The following is a 23,135-nucleotide window of genomic DNA, read 5'->3' on the forward strand; positions in this document are numbered from 1 at the left end:
TGGTATATATATATATATATATATATATATATATATATATATATATATATATATATATATATATACAGTGGAACCCGGTTATGTCGCCGGCCTAGGGGACGCCAAAAAGCGTTGAGATAACCGATGATCGAGATAAACGGAAACCAATATGGCGGCAATATATTAACGTGCTTGAAATTTCTTTATGTACATGATGTGCGTTATTAAATGAGAATGTGAATGCACGTGTTTTTGGAGGTTTTTTTTACACAACAGCGTTCGTGTAGAGAATCCACGGATCCGCGCTATGGGAAGCGCAGCGCTGGGCAGCAACGGATAAACGTGGTGCAGACAGCGTGAACATGGAAAACAGCAGGATCGGGGTAATCCGGGGTGCCGTTGAGAGAATGCGGAGTCCGAGAAGAAGGGTACGTAGCGGGATACGTATACGCGATTACACTAATCTACATTACCGATTAAAAATGCTAAGACACAGCGAGAATTTGGCGGTTCCACTTCAAAAACGTCGACTTAATAGGGTTGGCGAGTTAACCGAGGTCGAGATAAGTGGTTTAAGTGTTTAATGATGCACCAAATGTTCTCTATAGATCTGGACTGCAGGCAGGCCAGTTTAGCACCCGGACTCTTCTACTATGAAGCCATGCTGTTGTAATAGCTGCAGCATTGGGATTTGCATTGTCCTGCTGAAATACACATGGATTTCCCTGAGATAGACGAAATAGACACTTATGTGCCCCATACCATCAGAGATGCTGGCTTTCAAACTGAACGCTTATAACACGCTGGAAGGTCTTACTCCTTTTTAGCCCGGAGGACAATTTGACGTTGGGGAACTTTGTCTTTAAAGTATTCCACAATCTTTTTACGCACTCATTCACAGATTGGAGAGCCTCTGCCCATCTTTACTTCTGTGAGAGCCTCTCTAAGACATCCCTTTTAAAGCTAATCATGTTACAGACCTGTTAGCTTGATTAGTTGCTAGATGTTCTTCCAGGTGAATATTTAAAAGAATTCTGGCTTTTTTAGTCCTTTGTTAAGCCCGTGCCAACTTTTTTGAAAAATGGGAAATGAGCCCATTTTGTGCATAAAATTATTTTTAAAAAAGTCTAAACATTTATGTTCTCTATGTTCTATTGTGAATCAATGATTGGCTTATGTGATTTAAAAATCTGTAAGTTTTCATTTTATTCAAATTTCAAAACACGTCCCAACATTTTCAAAATTCGGGTTGTAAAATAAAAAGGGAGAATAGTAATGAAGAGCTCTTCATAGTGTACATGGTTTTTATTATTAAGCTCCCTTTTAAACACCCACAATATATATCTATATCTATCTGTACAGAAGATGAATACAAATAGCTAAGAAAACAGCATTTTCCTTTTACTAAGTAATAAATGTAAATGCTGTGCTAGAATATATTGGTAATTCATTGTTTATATAAAAAGCTGACAAACATATGCTACTATTAAACTGAAATAAGAATAAAGTTAAGATACAGTAAGAGAGCGATACTGTGACTATAATGTTGCTGGTGGTCAAACAGTAAAAGATAATTGGCTAAGTGCTTATTAGATGAAACGGTCAAGCATGTATAAATCCTGTGAAATAATGAAGCACAGGGGATAAGAGGGCATATGTAATATGACAAGCGGGAAAACTTTAATATGAATTACAGTGCTGTGTGTTTGCACTGCCTGACTGCAATTTCCTATGCATATTTGATGAGTGCTCATGCTTTAATCATCACGGTAATTTAGGCACACTTCCAATCTCATTCTAACATGGCTCCCTGATGAAATACAGTGCTGCTATTAAGACCAGAGTGGAGTCAGCGGGCTTCTGTTCGACCTCTCTGCTCTAAGACTACTGTAGGTCAGTGTATACTTCTATGACCTTATTTTATTTCATCCTAGTCAGGTAAAAAAAAAAACAATTAATACAATAGCCAAGTGATTGTTATGCAAAGGATGCCAGTTTACCAAGTGTGTATTCAAACAACTTTTGGCAATCATGGCCCTGTCACTCAGTCACATAGAAAATAGCAACAGTACATTTATGAAATTTCACACATACCCTTATTCAGAGTTACTCAACATTCTTTCATTTTATACAACTGAGCAGCTCAGGATTAAGGGCCCAGCAGCTTTGTGAAGCCTTAAGGTTAGAAAAAGCACTATTCAAATTTTACCCTGGCAGTTAAAGGAGTTTTACACAAATTTTGTGCTTTTGTGGTCTCCATGCAACTTCAGGCTAATGTACAATATACCCACAAATGATCAAAGTAGCTCCCAGACTTTTTTTTAAACAGATTTTAGCCCTTATTTTACAAATATTTTGCCTGAAGGATTAATTAGGCATATTACATATACATGTTTATTAACTGGCCTTAAGCAAAAAAATTGTAAAAATCCACTGTACTCACTGTTGATACAGTCAGTTGAGAAATACTAGAGTTTCTTTTTAATTATCTAAACAAGTGTGTAATAGGTTATGGGACCAAATGACACTCTCTTAACGTACTCTCATACACACCACATCTCTCTCTCTCTCTCTCTCTCTCTCTCTCTCTCTCTCTCTCTCTCTCTCTCTCTCGCGCTCTCTCCCCCCATTTGGTTGTCCTGGTTACTGCCACGGTTTTAATTTCTGTTTCATAATAAACAATTAAAGCAGCTCAAGTAATAAGCGAGACTGAAGTATTTCTCTCATACTCACTATAATGTGTATTACTTCAATTGTAAATCATAATTGATGGTGAATCAAAAATAATGGTGACAATAAGCTGCCTTTGACAGGGTGAGTAATGAAACAAATGGAGAGAAATCAAACAAAACTTGAAGACAATTAGTATCAATGGATCTCTCTCTCTCTCTCTCTCTCTCTCTCTCTCTCTCTCTCTCTCTCTCTCTCTCTGTAATAATGGAAAGAAATTACAATTCTTTACAAGACAGGTTCAAAAGACTGAAGATGCTGTAGTCTTAAGCCCTTCATTTCTCTTTCCATTTCTCCCCCCAGCCATCTCTGGCCATATGAAAGAATGTATGGATAATAATTAGTCCCTTTCACGATCATGTTATGTGTAAAACTTTTCTGTAATTTCCATGTACTTTTGAAGCTAATGGACTGCAGTTTTTTTGCACGGCTTCTTTAAGTCAAAACACCAAACAATAAGCACTATTTATGCTATTATTTTCCAAATTTGTATACTAAATATTTTTATATTTTTTTATAGCTTTTAAATTGTTAGATGTAGTTAATGTTGTAGGTATAATTAGTGATGTAGTTAAACTATCCATTTTTATTTATTTATTTATTTTCATTAAATGTTTTTTTAGAACTTCTTTCTAGTGTTAAGCTTAACATCTCTTTTTCTATTAAAATTAATTTTATTAGAAATTGTCTAGCCTTAAATGCTCTTCTAGTTCTTCCCTTCTCTGTTCTTAGTTTATACAGTATATCCTTTATACCAGTGGCGGCCGTGCATTTGTTACCTGGGCCTTCAGTGGGGACGTACCTGAGTTAATCCACCTCTTAATGCCACCATCATGTGGTAATTATTGAAACCATCAATACTAACGCAATATAAAAAACGCAATACAACAATGCGTGGCATTACAGAAAGAGAGGCATTTCACATACGGAGGGTGAATACCATTTTACTCTAGCAAGAATCCAGTTAAGACAACTGCCACCGCGACTGTGCCACCTACATCATCTGAAGCGGCTCAGAATCAATATTCTCAGAGGCTGTAAGCCAGTGGTACCGCTCGTATGGGCTGAGAAAAGCTAGCTAGCTTCAGGGTTGACCGACCTCTCCCTGCGATGTCTAGCTTTTTTTTTTTTAGGTATTTTTAAGTATGTCTGAGACAAATAAATTTCTCTTCCTCCGTAGGTGTTAAAAGTCTATCTTAGATGTATTAATGTGTTTTGCCAGTAGAACTTGGCTGTAACCATGTCCCTCTGACCAACCAATGAGAGGACGGAAAAATGCTGACGCTATTCTGGGACAGCTAGCTGACCCTGTGAGGTAAATATGAAATCTGATTTGTTAAAGAAACAGAGCTTTTTTTAAGGAGACTGTGGTAAAAAGCCAGCAAGACAGACTTTGAAGGCCCTGGGCAGATTAGATTGACATGGCAGCACATAGAGGCTGAAATCTGATTGGACAAAAAATCTACATCCACATACACTAACTGGAAGCAGTGCAGCCAAAAGAAATGCTACCAAATTAAGAGAACTGTTGGGAATAAATTAATACAATTTTATAGAACAAATATTAGAATTTAGGTTGTAAATGTAGGTCAGTGCTTCTGATAGTGTTTAGGCCAGCAGAGAAGGCTTTACTGGCCCTGACCGCCCACCACTGCTTTATACACTGTCATGATAAAAGATAGTGGAATACACTGTCCATCAGCCACTGCACTTCCATGTCCATGTCCATCACTTAATCTAAATACAGGTTACTGGTCACACACCTGTTTCCCTGATAATGAGTCACACCACACACCTCACTCTTTATCTAGTATTTGCCTTTCATGGTTGTGATCAGTCTCACTCTAGGTTATGTTCATGTGTTTATTCCGTTCATGATTCGTTTTGTGTTGCAGTATTTGTACATTTTTGTACATATTTGTACATACAGGTAGTCGTCGACTTACGACCACGATTGGGACCGACAGACCGGTCGTAACAATTTGGTCGTAAGTAGAGTAGGCTATATGTACAGTATTGTGAAATGATGCCGGAAGCTGATACACACTGTCGTACGCCACGCCTAGCCTCGTAGTCACGGCGTACGACAGTCCTAACACAATTTGGTCATGAGTAGAGTAGGCTATATGTACAGTACTGTGAAATTATGCTGGAAGCTGGTACGCACTGTCATACGCCGTGGCTAGTGATTGTGGTCGTAAAGTCGAATGGTCGTAAGTTGATGACTACCTGTATTTGTGTGTGTGTGTGTGTGTGTGTGTGTATGTATGTATATATATATATATATTATTATTTTTATCTTATTGCTTATTTGCATGAGTTTTAACCTCCTTTAGATTTCTGCAAGTAACTATTTTGATTTCAGTATATTATTGCTTGATATCCCTTGAAAAGAAAAAGATTTACTTGGTAGACATGATGTGAGAGTGAAGAGATGGTGTTTAAGTGTTTTATAATATTGCCAAAAATACTTTCATACACACACATGCATATGTCTCTCTCTCATATAGATTTTACTCACATTGATTCTATTTTAATCAAATCAATTGTGCAGCTCATCTGGGCTAATTAGGGATGATTGGTACTCGCCATATGTTATAAGTAAACAGATAGCTGTTCTGTCTGGCTTCTATAGAGCCACTGAAGTGATATGGTTATGTTTTGGTTAAAGTGGCTTTTTAATGTATGAAACATATTGTATGCATGAAGAATACTGATGGTTACACGTACTTTCATTTTTAAAAGAACCACATAATATAGGTGTGTTGGGAGGTGTTCAAAAACATTTTGCCCTATAGTGTACAGAGTTTGTAGACATAATCAAATATCTCATGCAATAATAAATGTGTAGGTTATGTGATTGTGTTGCCTGCTCACATTCTGTCCTCTGGTATGACTTCTAAAACTGTTATCTATTTTAATAAATTGTTCATGTATATTCAGGCAAGTCGGGTTCCTCTGCTTCAGGAGTATAATTAAAAAGCCTTTGTAATAAAATCTAAATTGGTTCACATTTCTCCATCTCAGACTGCCCTATTATGTCATTAGTCATCCTCAACAATAATCTATGGCTTTTGTCTCATGTGTATGCCTAGTATAATAAACTGATTATTAATCCTGGTGACTTTATACTGTATAAATGAGTCATCTTTAAGAAAAAGAGCTATTTCATTCTCCTCAAACACACACAGATTACAACTTAAAGAATATAACAGTGGGTCTATTATACCATACAAATATCTTGCTGGCAAAAGAAGAAAGAATAATTGCAAATCAATATACAATAAAGTTCATCTAACTGACCACCTTTATTCTTTTAGGTGTGGACTCTTCTGGGATGACTTTGCACCCAACCACAAGCAACAAGTATGAACTAAATGCTATAATAAGGATGGAAACAGTGTAAATCATAAGCTATGAGCTTAACAGTCACAAGATCTTAAGCCAAATAAAAACCTACAGGAGATTTTAGACCAATGTGATCAGTGCTTCCCACTTCCATCATGTTCCAGAGCTTTGTAGAATCAGTGCTAAAGCTGTTCTGGTGGCTTGTGGTGGCCAAACACTTTATACCACACACTTCATGTGGTAGCTTAGTGGCTAAGATGTCAGACTTCTGTTTGGAAGGTTGTGAATTCAAATCTCAGCTCTGCCATTGCTGGACCCTCGATTGCTCAGTTGTATAAATGATATAAAGTCATTATGGATAAAGCTGTCATCCAAATACTGTAAATGTACATTATAAATGTATAATATTTCCAATGTTTCAGATGTACAACACAATTAGTTTTAAATGATCCCTAAAGACAATGATAATCCAATACAAGTTTTCACAGAATAATTTCACTTACAGTGTAGACATTTCAAAATACAGGATATATTAATGACATGTTCAGGAACATAACTATAGGAAGTAATAGTTCCAGTCTCTTTTATGTCTTAATTATCTGCACTAATATCCCAGCACAATAGAGTTAATTGCCACTTGGGCCTTCCATAGCGCAATATTGCTCCTATAGTGATAGTAAATGTCTGATTGCATGATTTTATGGCTTCATTGGGTCTTGATTCATTGGGTCATTCAGTGGTACTTCCCTATGGAGGTGTGAAGCTTGAGATTCTGAGCTGAGGCTGAGAATTCTACTGCAAAAGAAGGAAATTGAGAAAGAGAGAGTGAAGGCGACTGCAGCAGATCGAAGTTTTTTTTATATTGCAAAATTATTCTGCAGTGCTGAGCAGAATCTATATAAATTAACATGATTTAACAGAATATGTCTCATTTTAACAGCAGAGAATTGGATTCATACATGCTCAATACATGCTTCTGCTTCTGTCTTCAAGTCCATTGTTTGAATGACATTTAAGCACATTTAAAGGTAGTGTCAGGTGTTCATAAGTCATAACACTATTAATATTCTGATTCTTCTTCTTTCAGCTGCTCCCATTAGGGGTCGCCACAGTGGATCATCCATCTCCATACTACTCTCTCCTCTACATCTGCCTCTTTCAAACCAACATTATTTTATTAATATTCTGATTCTGATTACATGATTTGCTTCATGTTAGTTGTCAATAAAATATCAGCTCAGAGGCTTAATATTCCCAAGGCCCCATTAACAGTAGAAAAAATATAAAAGGAATAGACCACCAAAGGCACTAGCATTTAGGTGATCTAGCCTAAACAGTGATTTGGAGGTGAAGCATCGATGTGTGAAGCATTTCATCTTTTATTAAAGTCCATCCCAAACAAATATTTACAGAAACAGGAAGTGATGCTTCTGTGCTAGTTAATATCGTTCAAAACGCTTGTGAAGAACTAACTAGTTCCCCTTCTTCTTTATAAGAAAACATTTTTAAATAGCTTTTGCCTGCTCAAGCTTCAACATTTCCTTTTTTTCTCCTAAAGAATAATTTTAGGCACTAAAAGTACCAAAGAACTGTTAATGACGTGATCATTTATTGCTCATTTAGCATATATTGCATTTTCATGCTTTTGTGGGAAGTTTGATGCCCTTTTACAGAGATGCATTCAAAAATGGTGCCACCAGTCATGTTTAGACTGAGACTTTCTTTCCATTGTTTTGCTTTTGTCGTCTGAATTTTTCAACACTTGTCAGGACCGTGCACACATGCAATCCTAATCCTCTATGGATGGAGCAAAACAGATGGAGAGAGAGAGAGTAAGTGAGTGAATAAGAGAGAGAGAGAGAGAGTGGTTTGCCTAAGCTCCTTTTGCCACTCTATGCATGAACAGCTGAGCCCAATTACCTGGAGAGGCAGCCATTTCCCCCAGATGTCAAGCAGAAAGTGAGAAGGCAAGAGAATGATCGAGCAGGCTTGCAATGAGTCTTTCAACCTGGGGAAAAGGAAAAGTGGGTGCGGTTGTGCAGCCTCATTCTGCTTTAACACAAGGAAGACATGGATTTAATCCAGAGCAGGTTTGCAGAACAGCATTCACACACAGAATGCTAAACATCCCAAGATTTTATACTAGTGCCATGTGACAGAGATCATGCGGATTTATGGTTTTCTAGCTTTCCTATTCAAGCATTACTCATTTCCTGTCAATTGTATTTAATGTAATGCATGCATCAGTGAGGCTGCTCATTATGCCCGCTCTTTTCATTGAATGTAAAACCCTCTGAGAGGCATTTGTGTATGGACCTCAGGGGCAGCAGTGGTGGTCATGGTCATGGTCCTGGTCAGTGGACCTTAACACACAAAAAGACAGGCACAGGAATTGTTTTTGACTTTAGTAACCCTCTTATGTTTCTATATCTAAGATCCCAGGCACAGCTTCACTGGCTCATCCTTCAGGTTCTAAAAATAAACCTGACTAAGAAAGAAACCCATTCATGTTTTAGAAATAGACAAGTATATGTATTGCCTGTGCCCGTTTCTGTTTTGTTATGCCCAAAACACAGACAAGACCTCTTTCATTTTCATTCTTTGTATTTTTCAATTATGCAACCTGTTTTTTAAAAGACTTCAATCTGCATTTTGACAGATATCACTGAGGATTAAAGGGCAAAATAATATGGCCACTTGGTTGTAAACCATATTGATTGGTGCATATGGCGTAGGCATACTTTGAATTCTATAAAGATTAAAATTTGTATATTTTAGAAATTGTGACTATTCACACTAGTCACATTCTTGAGACTAGAGGTGGACAAAACGACATTTGTACTGCAGTATGCAACAAATTTTTCATTACAAAGAGGATTTAAATTTATGGTCAAAAGTGAACTGTCGAGTATGAAATGTGCAGCACAAACACACATTTGTTACTGTTACTAAATTTACAAATATTGAACAATTATGACTTTTAATTATGTAAAATAAAAAAATTAATACACATTCCTGCACACATTTGTAGTTAAGATCAATTATACACTTGGTTGATGTAGCTGAGATTGATAAACAGTCAGAATCAGAAAGCACACACCATCACGATGGGCTTATTTCACTTGTTTCAGGTGGTGTACCGTACAGTAAGTCTTTTTATTTGATTAACACAAAAAGTCAATTTCATGCTTATACTGGTTTTTAAATCACTAAATTCAGATCAGCTTTTTATTACATCCTTAATATGAAAAAAGAAATATTCTCACAAGCAAATACATGGTCGAATATTAGTTATTTAGCTGTAATCATTCTTTCATTAATGACAAACACAGACTCCTGCAAGAGGTGAGGAAGAATTCTCATTAATCTTCTTTGTGAAAGAGGTTGAAAATATGTCAGGCTTGTCTCAGACACACTAATTGACCTGCACTGATGTTAGTGCACCAGAGGAAGTTTCTGTGATGGATTTTCTGTTGTATCATTAAAAGAATGGATGTTAGATGAGCTTGTTCAACCAGTGAAGTAGGCTAGTTTTGTTTTAAACTATTATGTGATAATCAATTAAATGCATCTTTATGTATCCCGCAGGAAAATTGTAATTGCGTTTTGCAAAATTTAAACATTCAATGCAAAAACACACAAACACACCCCTAGGCATCTAACGTCATTATTTATTTGTCTTCCTAGTTGCTCTAAAATGTTTAATATTCATTTAAATTGGACACAGTTCTTACAACAGTATAAGAAGTTGTGATGAGCATAGGCATAATAAACCTTACAGGGATGCAGTTTGAAGTCACATCAGGTAATTGATCCACCTAATGCGTCATAGTTTCTTTGGTACCACCATATCATCTATCTTCCTCCATCTTGGCTTGTCGTGTGCATTTGAACGCTAATATAAGCTGTGTAAATATACCAAAGGTGGAACTATTTTTAAAGCTGAAGGTCCCATCCTTATGGCTCCTAAAGATACTCAAGGCTTCCATTCACACTCCCATTTGCAAGATATTCATAATTTAAACCTGCACATTGCCCCTCTCATGCTATTCCACGAGTGAGGAGTCAGCCAGCTCTTTCCAATCATCTCAGTAGGAATCAGTTTTCTGATTTGTTCTTCTGGCAGGGGCTTGATTAGCATCTAGTTCTTTCCCACTCCCTCTCTCCACTTTTCATTATGGAGATCGGCAGAAATTCTAAAGCCATCTGCTACTTCTAGGAAGCTTGTGGATTTGCATATAAAGGTCTCTTTAAAATTTTTCTTCATGGAGAGAGAGAAAGAGAGGGAGGCTTGAGTGTGTATTGAAATTTTTTTATGGAAAATGACTGCCAATTACACACACACTTTAGGTAAGTAATTAGTCACAATAGGGTGTTGATTGTTTTCATATTTCAGCACACTGTAAAGTGTTTTATATCTCTTATGCCACAGCAATGTGCCAATTCTCTGCCAGGAAGTTACGCAGATATTATGTTCTTGATTTGTCAGTCTCTTGGTCTAAGGTCTTAGGAATGATTATTTTGGTGTTTATAAGTTTATTTTTCAATGATCATTATCAGCAGATGACTTGATTAGATTTTGAATTTGATTGAAATTGAATCAAGGTCACAGCAAGGTCCCTAAGAATATGGGTGAGATATTGGTCAGATTTATATGGAATTATCATTGTAAACTTTAGATTTTGAAATTGATCCAAACTGCATCAAGGTAATAAAAATGGAAAAACGCATGCTTAAAGTATATTTAATGAGTAGTTCTGACTTAAATTAGTAGCAAGAAAGGCTTGTTAGTGATTGAGGCTCCCATCGATGTAGCTCATTTTATTTATTAAATAGCTAAATGTCCTTAAAAGCCATAGCATTTTGTTTAAATAATTTGCAAACTTGTAAATTAAATATTGGATATTAAATATTTTCAGTCAGAATAAATATGTATAAGCTGGAATCCCTCTAAAGGGACCGGTGGACCAGGGTCATACCATCAAAATGCCACCCAAAATGTTTTTGTTTGCGTTTAACTATGATCAGGATATTTTTGCCAAATCCTAAGATTAACACTGCAAACTGAAACTACTTCACTTTTATAATGTATTCAGTTCATTTTGCACAACATTTGAAAGTCATTAGTATAAGCAAATACTATAATAATTAGTATGCATTATTGCAACCCAGGCATAGCATTAAGTCTGTTAGTTACATAAAATGAGAAAAGCTCAATGCAGGAAGCAGATGCAAGTGCAGATAAAGCCAATCTTTAAAAAAACAGGCAGAACAATTTAAATCAAATGGCAAATCTATGCTTAAAAAAAACATTGGTCAGGTGATAAGCAAGCAGCATCCAGAGGGTCACAAAAACAAGGCAAACAGTTCTGCCATGAGATATCAACACTTGGAATAAACAACTCTAAGTTTGGAGACCCTCTGTGTGCACATCTGTGCTCAATCAATAGCTAGAGGAAACAGAGCGTTGGAGTATGTGTGAGGTTTGGTAGTTGTATTCTGTGTCAGCCATATTGGGAGGTCTCGGTGGAGTTCCCAGCTGACTGAGATCTGACACTGTTACTAATCGGACCGGTGTGGTTTTTCTTTCTTTGGTTTTGTGTTTTATGTGTTTTATATGCACCTGCACCCACCTTAATACATGACCACATATACACCATAATTCAAATGCATTTACATTAATGTCATTTGGCAGATCCCCCTTTACAGAGCAGCCTGCAAAAATGCACTGTATATGGGTGTCTGCCAGATGCTATGTATCATCATGATTTTCATTACATTTTCATAACATGATGACATGACCATTATGTTTTATGCCACCTTTAGAGTATGTTTTATGTACAGCCTGGGGTTGTTAAATAAAATGCTATAGCTCTGGTTATAAACATTTAATTCATTTATTTATGTGCAGTTTATTCAGAATCCGAAGCCTTTCAAAGGAAAACTATTACTGTACCTTGCACACACATCACACTCATACACACCTAAGGGCAGGTTAGTGTAAGCAAATTACTACTAGCATGTTTAAGTGCTAGTTAGCAGCAAAGATAACAGAAGCTAGCAATAGTGAATCCGATTGACCACGCAAATTCTAATCTAACAAAACAAGTGAAGCTGACCGTACAGTCACATAAAATGAAAAAAAATAAAATGACCCATTAAACATCTGGATATATTTTGGCTATATAAAGATAAAGAGAATGATTTGCAGAATGTGGCAAAAGTAAAGAACCCCAGACCACAAGCTACACCATTATGAATATTCACAACAATCAAACATCTTACTGTACTGTGCTTGTTTGTCTGGATTTGATGCAGTTTGTATTTTAAAGTGGAATTAGTGTAAAATGCTAAAATCTTATTGTAATCAAAACTACATAGAATCAAAATACTGAATGTTTTCTATTTCTTTCCTGAATTATATGATTCTAATAGTCAGGTTATATTCTTTCATATCACTGGTTTTTTTTTTTTCTTAAGTTTATAATTGATATACAGTTAAAGTTCAGTTTAGTGTAAAATACATAAATGAACTTCCATTCCATATCATTATTTTATCATATCATACCTTATTGTACAACCTGCCTAATATTTTTCATTTTATATATATATATATATATATATATATATATATATTTGTACAGTTTTTCCATTGCCTTTATATTAATATACAATGCCTATATATAATAATAACCTTTCACTTGTACCTTTACAACAGTTGCATATTTATTCACTGTACACACACACACACACACACATTATATATATATATATATATATATATATATATATATATATATATATATATATATATATATATATTATTTATATATTATTTATTGCACTTCTTGTTATTGTTTTAGTATATATATATATATATATATATATATATATATATATATATATATATATATATATATATATATATATATATATATATATATATATATATATATATATATATATATATATATATATATATATATATACTAAAACAATAACAAGAAGTGCAAAACACATTAACAAAATCCAAAAACAAATGAACAAATCCAAAATCACAACGACAAGCCAGACAAACTGGAAAAGGTAGGTATAGGTTGTGAATGGAAACTTACCGATCATTGGACGAGACACCTGTCGTTTACCTGCATATCTTCAATGACCGGTGTCTTGTCCAATGTGTTTTGCACTTTTATCTATCTATCACACTTATGTTCGTTGTTGCTTGTCTAAGAACTTAAAATGAGACAATGATCCATCCCTGAGGATATTTTTCAACTTCATTTCTGGTTACATGAAAAAGAAAAATCCCTGCTTCACTGGACTTTGAAAATTATGAGGCAATCCTCTAAAGAGTATGTGGTGGTGCATTTAGTTTTGCTACTACGATAGAAATGCATGATAATATGCATCTGCAGCCGCTTGGCTCATCCACAGAAGGACATTATTTATTTATTTATTTATTTATTTATTTATTTATTTATTTATTTATTTATATTAATTCATCTTCACTTAGCACTTTATCCTGGTTAGTGTTTGTTGAATCTAGAGATTGGATACGATGGAATTTGATCTATCTTATTTGTTTATGTATGTATTATTTATATAGAAATAATACACAGACATTTTAAAAGAACTAAAATAGATGAAAAGGGTCACAGTCATTCTGGGTACAGGGGTTGTGGTTAGTGTTGGGCATAGCGGGGTTAAAATTGGGATGAAAAATCGAGTAGATGGTAGGAGTTAAGGATTTATAATAGGTGTTGTTTGATTTCTGGGTAATGAAAACTAATACAAAAAAATGTGTTGCAGAGGTTGAAATTTTTCCCTTCCCTGCTTTTTAAAATGCAAAGAAATGCAAAGCCATTTTTTGTTTACATAAACAATTTTGTTCTTAATAAGAACATTGCTGAGGTCTACACTATTCATTTTTACATATGACCAAATTGCTTAAATATTTGACCTGACTCTGTATTAAATCTCACATTATTAAATACCACTGTTAATCCAAATGCACATCCCTAATTTAAATATGTATTCACTCATTTTTTAATCAGTTCATTTTTCTTGGTCAAGGTTGCAGTGGGTCCAAAGCCTTTCCAGGAACACTGGACACAGGATAAGAGAATTTGCACAGGATGAGACAGCAGTCAGTTACAGCACACCACAAACGCACACGTTCACAAATTGATTCACCCATGTACACTTATGCAAATAATGAAATGCAAAAGTCGTCCAATGTCTAATACACACTCCTTCATCACATAGTTACACATATTATTTACCTTGTGCCTATTCATAACATGTAAAAAAAAAAAAAAAAAAGAAAAGAAAAAAATCCCTGATGTCATTAGCTGTCAAATGGCAGGAAGGCAGGGCAGTTGCATTTACATAAAGCTGTCAATCATAAGTCAGCCAGTTGACAGTTTAATTGGTCCATTGGGTTTAAGTGGTGACTGTATGGTCCAATAAGAATTAATTAGAAAAGCTGTTGAAGCCGTCAGTTGTTTTGAAGATGTTTATCTTAACAATAGATGCCTAGATGTCATCACTAGAGCAGCAAAAGTAGTGCTTTCTCCATGAGTTGAACAAGTTACCCATATAATTTGATCCTTATCTAATAACTAGCTTTAAAATGTATAAAAATCATGAATTAGGATAGAGTCCAATTTCACTAATCCTATATTTTGCATAAGAGAGAAGACGATCGCAGATGTCCTCATTGTAAAAGGCTCTTCTTAGGCTATTTGTATAAATAATCAACTATGCAAAAAATGCTTATTACCACAATACATAAAATGCATTCATAGCTGTAGATGAATTTTAGTCCTGTTAGTGAAGTCTATTGTATGGCACTAGACCTGCAATTCATATTAGTAAGTGATGAGTAATCCCAGAGCTATTATGCAAAAATCCCCTTGCAAGAGCATCTGTTCTCAGTAGAAATTGATTCCATCTAGTATACGGAGTCAATAGCCGGCATGCTTCAACTTTTAGCTAGCGTATTTGCAATAAATGAAAAGCAAATGTTGACAGTTACTGGACTAGATTTATTGAATAAGTATTAAACAATAAGATAATATTGATACCAGAAAAAGTTTCTGCTGTTACCTCTGTTGACCTCATGGTTAAAACTGTTTTCTAAATATTAATCTTTAGTAATTGTTTACCTGACCAATTGTATTCTATTTATTATTTGTATTATCCATATGTTTTAGGCATTTCCAAAGAACTTCAATATTATAAACTCTGCATGTACACTAACCTCAAACTAACCTTAAAAGAAAAACAATAAAATATAGTTTTAATGCTCACATGTGCCTTCTATGTAATAATAATCTGTATACTGTATTTTACTTGCTCTCTGTCTAATATAATTGTTGCTTACATTTACACCCATCCAGCATAATCTTACACTCACATTCAAAGCTGAATTCAGAAAGGTACTAAGATAAAAATTAAGGTTAGTGGTATTTTCTGGACCTTTTCTAATGAGTTCAAAACTCATAGTCAGAAGTTATTCTCTCTGGTAAATTTATACTACTTCCTAGTCATGCTGCATAAGATACTGATGTTTTATTCCTGCTGTGCCACTCTCTGGTTGATATAACTGTGGTGCACAATTTCAGTACATGACCACTGTGCTTTTGCATTTCAGTACCACCTTCACTTGCAATTTAGTTTTTAACTGCAGTGCATAACCATAGCAGGAAGCACTGAAGACTTGCACTTACCATAAATGGTGGTTCATGCCAAATATATACTATGTGCTATACATATTCTTTTTTTTAGTTCATTTTTTAAAGCTACTTTCTCTCAATATGTAGGTTAGAACTGTACAACTAAATTAAGCATGAATGTTCTAATCACTGCTCCTGTTTGCTTTGTGCCTTCGTGGCTTGTTTGCATGCACTCACTCTGCTTTCCTTTCTCACTTACTATGCCCTCTCCTTAAAGCTGAGCTTCTGTAATCCATCATAGCTATCCGACAGGATCCTTGACCCCATCATCCCTTTCCACTAAGTCTAACAACAGAGAGATTGAGAGAGTAAGAGAGAAAGAAAAAGAAAGAGATGGTTCACCTTGACTCAAGATGCATCTTAATTCCTGATTTCCTGGTGAATGGATCTACAGATACAGTTTAACGTATTCTCTCTTTTTAAAGCACAGCTGTCATAGACAACAACTATTAGATTAGGACTAATCTAATCCTGTAGCTGTCAACTCCTCATACTTTAAGGGTTTTCCTGAAGGGATAGTGATGTGATATATATATATATATATATATATATATATATATATATATATATATATATATATATATATATATATACATGAACAATTTATCTACCACTAATGTCTATATAATATTGTCTTTAATTTAACAAACAATCATTGTGCATTTTACCTAAAAACTAGAGAACCTGGCAGTAACTCAGAGACATTAGGAGAAACTGTTGAATAAACCAAGTAATGCACAAAGCACAACCAAAGCTGATCAATGATATCAGTATTTACAATACAGTTTAGCCAGAGGCAATGTAAAGAGTTGCTGTCTTATTGAAAAATCCGAAATCAAGATTATGTACATATAGAATTATACAGTAATATGGAGTTATGAACAAGAATCTTTAGCTTTTTTTATCTGTAGAAACCCGACAACTGTGTGTATCCAGAAAAAGAAAATTCTAAGAAAATTCAGCATCCTTAGACCTTCAAGAAAACTCACACAATCTACAGTTGTGTTCAAAATTATTCAACCCCCAATGCTGTAAATGGTTTTAGGGAATTTAGTGTACATTTGTAATTGTATTCAGAATGAAATCCTACAAGGACTTCTTAAAGAACCATATGCAACTAAAATGACATCAATTAGTTTTGTAATACAGTAGTAAATGTTTCTTTTGTGAATTCTTCATTGACATAATTATTCAACCCCTTAAAGACTACCACTCTGAAGAACAGAGGTTCAATGAAGTGTTTTCAATCAGGTATTGAAAACACCTGTGGATATCAGGGAGCAGCAATAAAGCCTAATAAGCACCAATTAGGCAGCTTTAAAATGACTGTGATACTCAGCTCCTTCTAGACATTTACTGGTGTGGTTACAAACATGGTGAGGTCAAGAGAATGGTCCAGGAAGACAAGAGAACAGGTGATTACTCTTCACAGGAAGGGCAATGGCTATAAGAAGATTGCAAAGATGTTAAACATACCAAGAGACACCATAGGAAGCATCATTCGCAAATTCAAGGCAAAGGGCACTGTTGAAACGCTACCTGGTCGTGGCAGAAAGAAGATGCTGACTTCGACTGCTGTGCGCTACCTGAAGCGTAGTGGAGAAAAGTCCCCGTGTGACTGCTGAGGAACTGAGAAAAGATTTGTCAGATGTGGGTACTGAAGTTTCTGCTCAGACAATACGGCGCACCCTGCGTAATGAAGGCCTCCATGCCAGAACTCCCAGGCGCACCTTGCTGTCCCCAAAGAATAAGAAGAGTCGACTGCAGTATGCCAAAAGTCATGTGGACAAACCACAGAAGTTTTGGGATAGTGTTCTGTGGACTGATGAAACAAAATTAGAACTGTTTGGGCCCATGGATCAACGCTATGTTTGGAGGAGGAAGAACAAGGCCTATGAAGAAAAGAACACCTTGCCTACTGTGAAGCATGGCGGGGGGTCAATCATGCTTTGGGGCTGTTTTGCTTCTGCAGGTACTGGGAAGCTTCAGCGTGTGCAAGGTACCATGAATTCTCTTCAGTACCAGGAGATATTGGATGACAATGTGATGCAGTCCGTCACAAACCTGAGGCTTGGAAGACGTTGGACCTTTCAACAGGACAATGATCCCAAGCATACCTCCAAGTCCACTAGAGCATGGTTGCAGATTAAAGGCTGGAACATTTTGAAGTGGCCATCGCAGTCACCAGACTTAAATCCGATTGAGAACCTCTGGTGGGACTTAAAGAAAGCAGTTGCAGTGCGCAAGCCTAAGAATGTGACTGAACTGGAGGCTTTTGCCCATGATGAATGGGCGAAGATACCCGTAGATCGCTGCAAGACACTTGTGTCAAGCTATGCTTCACGTTTAAAAGCTGTTATTACTTTAAAAGGATGTTGTACTAAGTACTAAGATTGAATGTCACTTGGGGGTTGAATAAAACTGATAATGATGTGAGCTCAGAAAAGACATTTGTGGTTATTTCATTATAAATGTTATGTTATATTTGTCTGACCTACACGTGCCTCTTTGATTTAATTGTAAGCAGGATGACTGAATGATCATAATCAATGTCAAACCGACCAAAACAATCAATTTCAGTGGGGGTTGAATCATTTTGAACACAACTGTATATGTGAATATTCATGATGTGCTGGGATTTCTGGACACATGATGTTCACCCATTAGCCCATATTTTTTTCATAATTTCACATTTTCCCTGAATTCTCATATATTCACATGGTGAAATAAGCAGCATGTTGACGCCATGGGTAGCATCACCACCCCACAGCTTCACTGTCCCAAGTTCGATCCTGAGCTCAATTTACTGTCTGTGAGGAGTTTGACATTTTCACTTAATATCTGCTTCTTCTTCCTCTTCTTCTTTCGGCTGCTCCCATTAGGGGTCGCCACAGCAGATCCTCTGTCTCCATACCCCCCCTGTCCTCTACATCTGCCTCTTTTAAACCAACTACCTGCATGTCTTCCCTCACCACATCCATAAAACTCCTCCTTGGCCTTCCTCTTTTCCTCCTTCCTGGTGGCTCCATTCTCAGCATTCTTCTACCGATATACCCCATGTTCCTCCTCTGCACATGTCCAAGCCATCTCAATCTCGCCTTCCTCACCTTGTCTCCAAAATGTCCTACATGCGCTGTCTCTCTAATGAACTCATTTCTAATCCTGTCCATCCTCATCACTCCCAATGAAAACCTCAACATCTTCAGCTCTGCTACCTCCAGCTCCACCTCCTGTCTTTTCCTCAATGCCACTGTCTCTAAACCATACAACATCACGGGTCTCACCAAGTCCTATAAACATTCACTTAATATCTGCATGTGTAAAAATATACAGGTTACTGGACTGGCTATGCCTAATTGCCCTTTGGTGTGAATGAGTGTCTGATTGTGTGTGTAGCGCTTTTTGCAATGAACTGGCATCTCTCCCAGGGTGTAGTTTAGACTAATTCCCAGTGTTCCCAAGATAAACTCCAGATTCACTATGACAGTAATCAGTGAGAGATGAATGAATGAATGAATGAATGAATGAATGAATGAATGAATGAATGTTATCAGAAATGTTTACATGATGTTTGACTGAATTCACATCAAATTTAAATCAAGGTAAGCCATTATGAAATACATTTAATCTATATAATTCCACATTGCTCACGTAATCGTTTGTGAAAAACAAATGACCACGTCATTTCTCCATTAGGGACATTCCAAGAATTAATTGATTGCGTCACAGCTCCTTAGCTAATGTGTTGTTTTTCTTTGTGCATGTGCTCGTGCGGCAATTAAGCGTGGCTTAGGTCACTTTGACTGTGTGTGTGTGTGTGTGTGTGTGCGTGCATGTGCATGTGCACGAATGTGCGCGCATGTTCCATATCTGTGAGCGTGTGTGGATTGTTTGATCAGTCGGTTTGTGCGTAAAATGCCGAAACTTTTCCTCCGCTACTTGTTGCACGCTGGGCTGGTCTGGCTTTTTAGATCCGAGCCTCCGATGTGAAAATCCACGGTTCCTCTCGCATGTGTGACGGAGGTCTTGAGACGGAGGTAGGTACAGTGCAGTAGAGAAGGAGCTGCTCCGTGCCCCCCGCCTCTCTCCCCCGGTCCACGCCGGGAGCTCCGCCTCTGTGGACCGCTCGGAGGCGCGGAGTCCTGGGCTGCGCCTGCAGCAGAGCTCCGGTGCGCCTTCTCTCTTCCTCCTTTTTCTCATCTTCTTCCTCCAGCGCGCGCTTCAGCACGGACTCACTGGAGGACTATGCGGAGCTGCGCTGCTGATGCGGAGTAGAGCAGCCCTGGAACATCTACCGTCATCCTCACACGTAAGTTCTGCCTTCAAAACTCTGATCCTGGGGGTTGAAAATGTAATCCGCCGCAAAAACATACCGTCTAGGAGGATTCGTCAAGAGAGAGGCTATTGCAACAAAGACCAGGATAGAGAATGGTTTATTAAGTACTTTTTAAAATAATTAACTGCAATAAACCTTTCAATAAAAATAATAATAATAATATTAATATTTATACTACTACTACTACTAATAATAATAATAATCAACAGGTGTCTTCTACTTGTTTTTTGTTTTTAATACTTCTTCTTTTTCACCACACGTGCTCTCCTATTTGTAAAGTGTGAACACTTAATTCGGATTCTACGTAAAAGAAGGTTTGTGCTCAAGCCAGGGACAATCTCTAATTATGTCCAGGCCACACAGGCCTGAAACACTGTTGCTCAGATCATTTTTAATTACTGAAACAGTTCAAACATGAAATGTTTGGTATTTACACAAACTGTACATGTGAACACAGAACACAAATTGTCTTACGTTGTTCCTAAGACATCTTAATAAAAGGTAAACACAAGATCATTATATTAAAAAGTTAGTTTTCTCACAATTCTACTTTCTTTGTATGATGCTGAATCATGCTGCGTTTGTGTGTTTGGATTTGTTCTTGATCCCAGTTTTCCAAAAGCGATAAAGACTGGATCGCCTTTATTGGTGGATATTTTAATGTATTTATCTGCATTATGCACTATGTAGAATTTTTTTATTGTCTTTTGATAGCTTTTGCTAAACTTTACCATTGCAAAATAAAAAATAAAAATAAAAACACAAAAAAATACATTTTCCTGTAATCTACAAAAAATGATATTACAATACAATACACAACAATTATATCTTATAAGAATTACTGTATTAATAACATTTACAAATATAATTTAACAACTGGAACAAAATACATATTTCAGCATCCTTATTGTGTGTAGCAATAGAAAGGTTTAGTGTTATAGACATACTGATGATACTTTTAGAAATGAATATTGTGTCATTTATTCGATTGCATCAATATTGCTATTCATATATGGTTATGGCTTCAAGCCATTGTGTACGTTTATATGCAAATTTATTAGTGCGTAGTTACTTTCATAACCTATTACTCTTTGGATTCTCTAGTTTTCAGGTGCCACACATTGTTTGGCAACTGTATGTCAGTGTGATCATTGGATGAATGCTATCATTTGATGTCACTTGTATTAGATGCTTTCTGACCATCCTAAGGCCAGTAACAATTGGCTTGCTGGCAAACTGATGATGATGTATTGCACAAAGCAAATCATTGTCAGTGTGTGGAATTGAGTCTAAATCTTTAACTCTCAGTTCTAAGACAGTTGATTCAGATAGATTAGCTACTTTTATGGACGTAACATAGTGACATAGCACTTAAGGGTTTTACTTGACTTAACCACATGTTATCATCATTCTAAACTATTATTTTAACCCTGGTTAGAGAAATGTTTCACATTTGGAAGCTTGGAACTGGATTCAGCACTACGTTTTACCCAAAATTACAACCGCATGCACTGTTAATCCCACATTGCAATGCTAAATATGTACAGTCTAAAAACGATGCAGAGTTATGGCGGGATGCTTTGCACCTAAAATGCACACAATCAAAAATTGATTGTCAGGTGTCTCATATTTTGTGTTTTGTACAGTATTAGAACACTGCATGTTGTGCGTTTCAGAATTTGCAACATTTACTTTTACGGATGCGAAAACACAAGGCAAGATATTATTTAAAGCATTTGTATGCTGTATTCATCCTGTCATCCATGCAAATAAGACTGTTAGTACAGCATTTAGGAATATACTATTAAATGATCAGGATTTATTGTTATCCCTGGGCAAAGAATGAGCTGTGTGAAAGATAATCCAGGATTCCCTTTCCCTGGGGTTTAGAATGACCCAGGGTTAACTATTTGAAGTGTGAAAAGAACAAGTGGCTTGTTAGGACACATGGGATCTTGAGAACATTGCAACTCCTGCTGTGCAGTCTATATCCACCTCTTTCTTTCACTTCATCTCACTTCCACATAGCGATAACTGTGATAACAGGAATTATCTGGATATCAGGAATAATTGATGCTTCAAAACATTAAATTTAACTTTAAACTTACATTTTTTAATAAATAAAAAAATATAATCATTGACAAAATCAGTGGGGTATAAGAGAAATAAACCACTGTGGAAATGCATATATGTTCTATACAGCTACACCATGCCATCCAATTATTGATTATTTTTCTCATATATAAGTATTTTTTTTCTTAGCTTACCAACCTTGATTAAATTCCCATGTGTCTCTCAACCATATACTCTATGTGAGTTAAGCGAGCAATTTTGGACTTGCTCTTCAGGTGAGTTCAATCTCTCACTACTTTCTCTCACACACTGGTCTTAATGATCATGGCAGAATAAGTCACATCAGCTCATCACATAGGCAGGGCGAGTCATATGGGTCTTCATTGCCACTGATAAGCCTGAGACACTTAATTGTGATCTGTGTCCTGAGTTTCTCCCAGTATCTCAGTCTGCTTGCAGTAATGAATTATTCCGTATGCCTAATGACCCAGCTGGCCTTGCTCTGAATGGTCTCAAATTAAAACACCACCAGTATTTCTCCATATGATTAATGCTATGTTTGAGTGTGTGTAAAGTTCATTTAATAAGTACCTTACTGTATTTAATGGCTGCTTTCTCAATGAAGGAACTGCAAAGTTGGAAGAAAAGAATGTTCACGTTTTCAGCTGAATTTATGTGTGTTGAAATGAACTGGAGAATGTCACTATACTGTACATCTGATCACTTCATATTATAATATACTAAATTGTCGAGTTTGCATGTAAAACAGATCTAGGGCATTCAATTCTCAAATATAAAGAAGCCCTGAGGAGCATGCTGTAAAAAAATACAACATGCTTAATTACCTAAAGATTATTTAAAGCTAAATAAGTCACATTACAAAATATACAGTAAATGTATTTCTCTTGTGCTCCATAAAGCAAGTAGAA

General features: G+C 36.2%; 1 protein-coding gene across 1 annotated transcript in view; it reads left to right on the plus strand.

Annotated features, from left to right (window-relative positions):
• The first annotated feature begins 19,773 nt into the window (after positions 1 to 19,773).
• Positions 19,774 to 23,135, plus strand: part of trpc7b (transient receptor potential cation channel, subfamily C, member 7b) — a 70,681-nt gene continuing 67,319 nt past the window's right edge. Inside the window, exon 1 of the mRNA XM_046858617.1 lies at positions 19,774 to 20,106. The gene's annotated coding sequence lies outside the window, so the exon portion shown is untranslated. The remainder of the gene's footprint in view (positions 20,107 to 23,135) is intronic.

The sequence above is a fragment of the Silurus meridionalis genome, chromosome 10 (assembly GCF_014805685.1).
Source record: "Silurus meridionalis isolate SWU-2019-XX chromosome 10, ASM1480568v1, whole genome shotgun sequence".
Lineage (NCBI taxonomy): Eukaryota > Metazoa > Chordata > Actinopteri > Siluriformes > Siluridae > Silurus > Silurus meridionalis.